Source organism: Octodon degus, unplaced genomic scaffold (genome assembly GCF_000260255.1).
Source record: "Octodon degus isolate 3935 unplaced genomic scaffold, OctDeg1.0 scaffold00061, whole genome shotgun sequence".
Taxonomy (NCBI): Eukaryota; Metazoa; Chordata; class Mammalia; order Rodentia; family Octodontidae; genus Octodon; species Octodon degus.
The window spans coordinates 7,149,430-7,155,429 of record NW_004524637.1 but is presented as its reverse complement, the minus strand read 5'-3'; the positions used below and the strand labels follow the sequence as shown (position 1 = coordinate 7,155,429).

The following is a 6,000-nucleotide window of genomic DNA, read 5'->3' as shown; positions in this document are numbered from 1 at the left end:
GCGGGGGCGCGCGCGTTCGCTCTGCGCGCGCGGCGGCTCCGCTAGTCCCGCCCTGCACAATGGCTGGGCCCACGGCCTTGCTCGGGCGGGCGCCGCGGCCCCGGGAAGCCTGGCGAGCTGTTGCTGGCTTGTCCAGGGCCTTTTTTTTGTTTTTGTTTTTAAATTTTCTTTCACCGCGCCTGCCTTTTGGCTCCCATTGCTTGCAGTTCAGACCTGGGTTTCTTGCTTGGAGGTCAGGTGGCTGGTTGGTGATGCTTCGCGGGCGGCCCGTTCCGCGTTGGCCAGACGCTGCTTTTTCGTAGAAGTGTGCGTCGAAGACTTTAACAGGTTTTCCCTAATTTTGTTAATTCTCGGCGAACGCGCCGTGTTTCAGGAAAAGCTATTGGAGAGCGCTGGACAGTTTGGACTTTTATCCTCATGGTTCCTCTAGAGTGGAATTTGGCCAATAAAAGTTTTTGTGTTGGAATATGTTTACTGCACGCGAAATACCTGTGGTCCTAGCTTTGCACTTTTGTGAATATTTTAGTAATCCCTACAAATTGCTTTCCAAAGATGGACCTCATCACTGTAGAATTGTGAGTGCAAGTGTAGTGGCTGCGAAGTTAACTTTAAGGAGCTGCGGTTTCGCAGCATGGTCCTTGCCTGCACTGATGCATTTTGCTTGTGTGAAATCGCAAGAGGGGTGGCTGAAGCAGTCAGGCCAGAGCGCAGCAGGCTCTTGGACTTCGGCAGCGTGTGCTTCTGTGCGATGTCTGTTGGGAGACGGTCACAGTTGCCGTCTCACTTCACCGGAGGTTCTGAAAAGATGAAGAAGCTTGGCCTGGCTCAGGATGAGTGTATTCTGTGAGTGACAGAGGGCCTGGTATGCTTGTGACAGCTTTTCTTTATTTTCAGAGTATGTAGTTAATCGGTTTTTTCCGATGTAAGCCTCATGACTTAAACTGTTGATGCCGACCCCTGGTTGTTGGAATAAGCAAGGGTATCTATATCTGAATTGATAGGAAAGTTAACAGCATGCGTACTTCTGCAGCTAACGCTAATTTTCACGTTGTGATCGAGGCTACCTAGTTTCATCCATATTTAGCTAAAATGGAGTTTAGCTGTTAGGTGTATAAATAATTGACAGACTCATGTCTTCCTTGTTATTTGAGAAAATCATCATAAAGCCTGTATAACTCCATTTTAAAGATGGGGCAAGTATCACATACTCATCTTTACATGTTACTTTACAAAACTTAACATTTTTCATCCTTTATAGAAATTCACAAATGCCAGCTCACTGGGAATTGCTGTTTTCTTGGAGACTACTAGTTTTTTTGTTTTTTGGTTGTTGTTTTTTTTTTTTTTTGTGTGTGTGTGTGTTTGTGTTTTGTGGTATCAGGGATCAAACTTGGGACTTTGCGCTTGCCAGGCAGGCTTATGCTGCTGAGCTATGTCTCGGCACTAATGTTTGGCCAAATTACAATGATTTTTGCTCCTTGCAGAAAGTTTTGTTTCCTATAGTAGAAACCATGGTGTCAATTTTGATTTTAATTTCAAGGAGAAGAAAGATTTCTCATTTATTGCATATTACTAATGAATGTGTAGCCTTGGTCTGTTTCTCAGATTTAAGTGATAATAAAAATGGTCTTTAACATCTGCTAATTAAATTCTTATTAGAATTTGGAGTTACTTGATTTACTTTGGTTTTATTCTTCCAGTATATTGCTCACTATCTGGCAGAGGCAAAGCACTGTTTGAGGAGCTTTCATGTTCACGAAACTGCATCTTGTTATATGGCTTTAATATTCTTGGCTTTTTACTGAAATTTCATTAGCTCTAAAAACATTTTGGATTATGGGGGTTTCTGACATTATTTGGTCTAAGAGGACATCTTATCTTATGTCTAGGTGGGCAGAATCTCATGTGCATTATTTTCTTAATCATTGTTTTCTAAATTGGTTTGAAGATTATTTGCTGAATGTAACTATAGTTTGAGTAATTTTCTACTTTTACCTGGAAATGATTTACCTATTGATTGAATAAATGAATAATAGTTTAAATAGATTTATATATCACAGCAATTTTAGAAGAATCTCAAATTATGCCTGTTAAGGATGATATGTATGTACTTCTAAAAGTTTAAAAATGGTCATTGACCAGTGTATGCAGTAAGCTTACAGATCATGATTAAATTTAAGAGAAATATGGAGTGTTGTCTGAGTGATTAATAGGTTAACAAACAAGATACTTCACATTTTTGAAAAAGCGAAATATTTTTGTCCTTTTGTGTCAAAAAGTATAAGACTATTTCCATCTGCGTGAAGGTTTAAAACACTTAAGTGTGCATGGAATTGGTGATGGTTCTGGCTTTGTGGTACACATTTACTCAGATTTCATATTAAAATAATGGGGTGATTTAACTACAAGGACGTGTTTCAAGACTTTGAGCATTATTTTTAGATGAAGCCAGTTGTAGGCAAACTTTATTTTTCTTTTTTAAATTTATTTGGTACAGGGTCTCCATATGCACCTTGGACTTGTAGTGATCCTCCCGTCTCAGCCTCCCTAATGCTGGAATTACAGGCGTGCACCATCACGCCCAGTTTCTGTGGCCTCCGGGGCCAGCATGTATTACTGGGGTTGAACCGAGGTCCTTGCGCTTGCTCGGCAGGTGCTTAGACTGCTGAGCCATCCCTTCAGCTCTGCGAACTTTTTTAAAATAAGAAAAATCCCAACTTTTTTCAGCAAGCTGGTAGTTATTTCTTACTTTGAGTAGTTGAACAACTTAGTAGGTTAGTAAGTGGACTTTCTAGTCATCCTTTTAATTAGTGATGACCACATGTGTGGAAGCAGGAGCAGGACCTTTTCCTGCATTTTTGGCTTATGAGCCATTTGCTTTTCAGTCCCGTATTCATTTATTTGCTAGCAAATATGTAAGTTTTGGTTTTTTTAAATGGTGATATTTGCTCTTTAAAAAGTACTCTGTCAAAAGCCTTTTCAGTGAAAAGATTGGACTTTGAGAGAGACAAGTTGTGACAGCCTTCGGAGAATCTTGGGAAAATCATGGAATTTCTTTGCCCTAGTATTACAATTTGTAAAGAGTGGATTGAAATTTTCTAATGTGTGATTTTGCTGATATGTTGTTTTTAAGAACTCAACTTTATTTCATTCTTGGAGTTTTATAGAAAAGTGCATCTGTAGAAATTGTGCAGGTTGGAAAGTTCAGTAAATGCTTTTCATAGTCTCATTTTTTGGATTATAGTATTTCTTCCAGTAAAGGTGATTTTTGAGGCTGTAACCACACTGTAGAATACGTCTTCCCTATTTGATAACTGTCTTTCTATCTTTAGTTTTCAGATTATTGGTAGTCTCAAATTCAGAGAAGAAGGTTTCCTTAAGCATATGTAGTTATTTAGAGTATGCTGATTAACGTGAAAGTTAAGGTATAAAACCTAGAAGATAAGTTTCAGGAGAATAAATAGATTAAATTTTTTAACTCAGGAATTCCTATTCTATTTTAAGGTACTTTGAAGACGTGATTGGTGTAAGTTTGAATTTTTGGAGGGTGAGGTGGTAATGAGGTAAATTGTGTGACTTAACCATTTTCTAAAAGTAACAGTGACGTAGTAGGTTTAGCTTGGCTTCTATAAAATGCAGGGTTTTTTCTTGTCTGTTCTGGTCTATATTTCACAGTCATACAATATTTCACAGTCAGTAAGAATGAAGAGGTATGAAGCCAATAGTATGTGCTGAGGGGCTAAAGGGACAAAACATACTTTTTTAACACATGCTGTTTTGGAACTTAACATTTACAAAAAAAATTTCATGAATTCTTTATACTCTTGACGCAAATTGCATAGTTGTGTGAACATAAAGGGTGAGTTGAATCATTCCTTCCCACCCACATGGTGTTGTAGATGATTGTGAGGTATAAAAGTATAGAAGGGGTCCATTTTCAGATCTGTGAAGTGGTTAGCAGCTACTACATTGTAAAGTTCTGTAAGTAATAGCCTAAAACAAGCACATACTTTATTTTAGAAATAATATGTGTAACTTTCTGAACATAAGGCTGCAATATAAAAAAGGCCCTGTTTAAGAAAAAAAGGGCCCTGTTAAAACTTCTTTTAATAGACTCAAGGAAGAAATAGATAAGCCTGAGAAATACAAAAGTAGTAAATACTAAAAACCCCCTTCTCTTTAGGCATTATGGATAGAGCTCTACAAAAATGTCAGGATTAATTCTAACTGCCCATTTTGTGGAACTGTGAGCATTCAGAAGTATTTTGGTAGTTGAAATATCCTGAGTTGATTAGAGACTGAAGGCTGCTTGCTGTGTGGCCTTTAGGTAGGAGTGTGTGAAGGGAGTTTGTCTATTGCATCTGGCTGTCTCCATACAGAAATCTGTGGAAAACAGAACCATTACATAGCTTGCGTTCCTTTGGAGATTGTCATTTATAGAGAAGATATTTTGCTTTTCACTTTAAAGATGGGTGTTTTAAACAATTTAATAAGGACTTTGAACTCTTAAGTTAGCTTTACCTTAAAGCTCAGTAGCAGTTTGTTGCTTTGAAGGCAGACAAGGTTTTGTGTAAGTCATTTTAATCTACAAATTCTCATTGGCCATTCTTTTCCCAAATTTTGTGGTTATATACGTTGTCACTATGAAATTGTAGCTAATAAAAATTACTTTGCACACCTTATTTTGGACAAGTAATAGTCAATGGGTTAATTTCATTAGGTACTAGTGGCTTCCTTATGTCAATTTCAGGTTTCATTTGGTCAGCTGGTCCTTAGAGTACTGACCATGTCCATTTAGGATGATTTTATGTGCTTTTGATTGCAAGGAAATCAGGCATTATTTGAGCATGTTAAAATAAAACTAAATGGCTAATTATTACTTTGCTTTTTATAATAACTGAAGATAAGAGCCAGTAAGATACAAAATTTTAGGAATAAATTTTGTATTACTGAAGTTTTAGTTATTTTGTGAGAAGATGTTTTAATGAAATAATTTGTGAAAGTTAATTATTTTTGAATTAATACATTACTGAGCATATTGAATATAAGGAATAAATATTCCATAAAAATTGGAAAAAATTGATACTTTCCTGTATATAATTTGAGAATGCAGGGTAATGAAGAATCAAAAATAACTAATACTAAACAGTAACACATGTTTGAGGGTCTTTAGCCACTAGAAAGTAGGCAATCATTTGTGAAGCAAGTCCACTTGGAGTTACTTAACCATATACAGAAAGCCTTGTTTATGCTTGGCATCACAAGGAATGGTTGGATGAAATGTTTTTAAGGTGTCAAGTCTTTGAACTTCTGTTTTAAGTTAAAGCTAAATTATAGTGAACTACGTGTAGTGCAAGGTTATTCACGGCAGTGTGGATGATGGTAGCTTGCTGTGAAGGGAGCACTAAGGAATTCATGATTATGGACTCCCAAGTGGGCTGGCCTGGGGTCATGTTGGCATATGGTCTAGTTGGTCTCTGTCACATGTAAAAAGCACAAATTTGTCTTGGCAGAGTTTATAACATAAGTGTAAGAAATAACTATCTTGTGTCTTTTAACTAGTTTAAGTTTTGGTGTGTGGAAACACTAGATTATGGGCAGCTTGGTAGAATGCATTTTCTGAAACAAATGCCATCGTATGTGAATATTTTAATTACCATGTCTGAAATTAAAACATTATTAAAAGGGACTGGTGAGATAGTTCAGCGGTCTAAAGTGCCTGCGTAGGCAAGCTTAGGTGGGTGCAGGGAACTGCGGTTCAATCCCCAGCACCACATGCTGCGCCAGCCTTGCCCTCAGGGTGGGCCAAGCTGGCCAAAAAAAAAAAAAGGAAAACATTACTAAAAAATGAAAGTGGTTCTTGATTATTTATATGGACATTTTAAGAACTGTTTAATAATCTATTTTTAAATTAGGAGATAATAAAATTCACTTTGTTTATAGATTTGAATTTTGATTGTATGAGTGAATATTTCAGATGATTTCTCATTACATGTGTTT

The 6,000-nt window shown here is 37.1% G+C and overlaps 1 protein-coding gene across 3 annotated transcripts in view; it reads left to right on the top strand.

Moving 5' to 3' along the window:
- Window positions 1-78: 78 nt before the first annotated feature.
- The window catches only part of Phip (pleckstrin homology domain interacting protein), a 116,525-nt gene continuing 110,603 nt past the window's right edge, over window positions 79-6,000 (top strand). For 2 of the 3 annotated variants that reach the window (XM_023718739.1, XM_023718737.1), the window contains exon 1: window positions 79-327. The gene's annotated coding sequence lies outside the window, so the exon portion shown is untranslated. Of the gene's footprint in view, window positions 328-1,872; window positions 1,890-6,000 lie in introns of those variants that run through there. The other variant, XM_023718738.1, reaches the window with a different exon arrangement.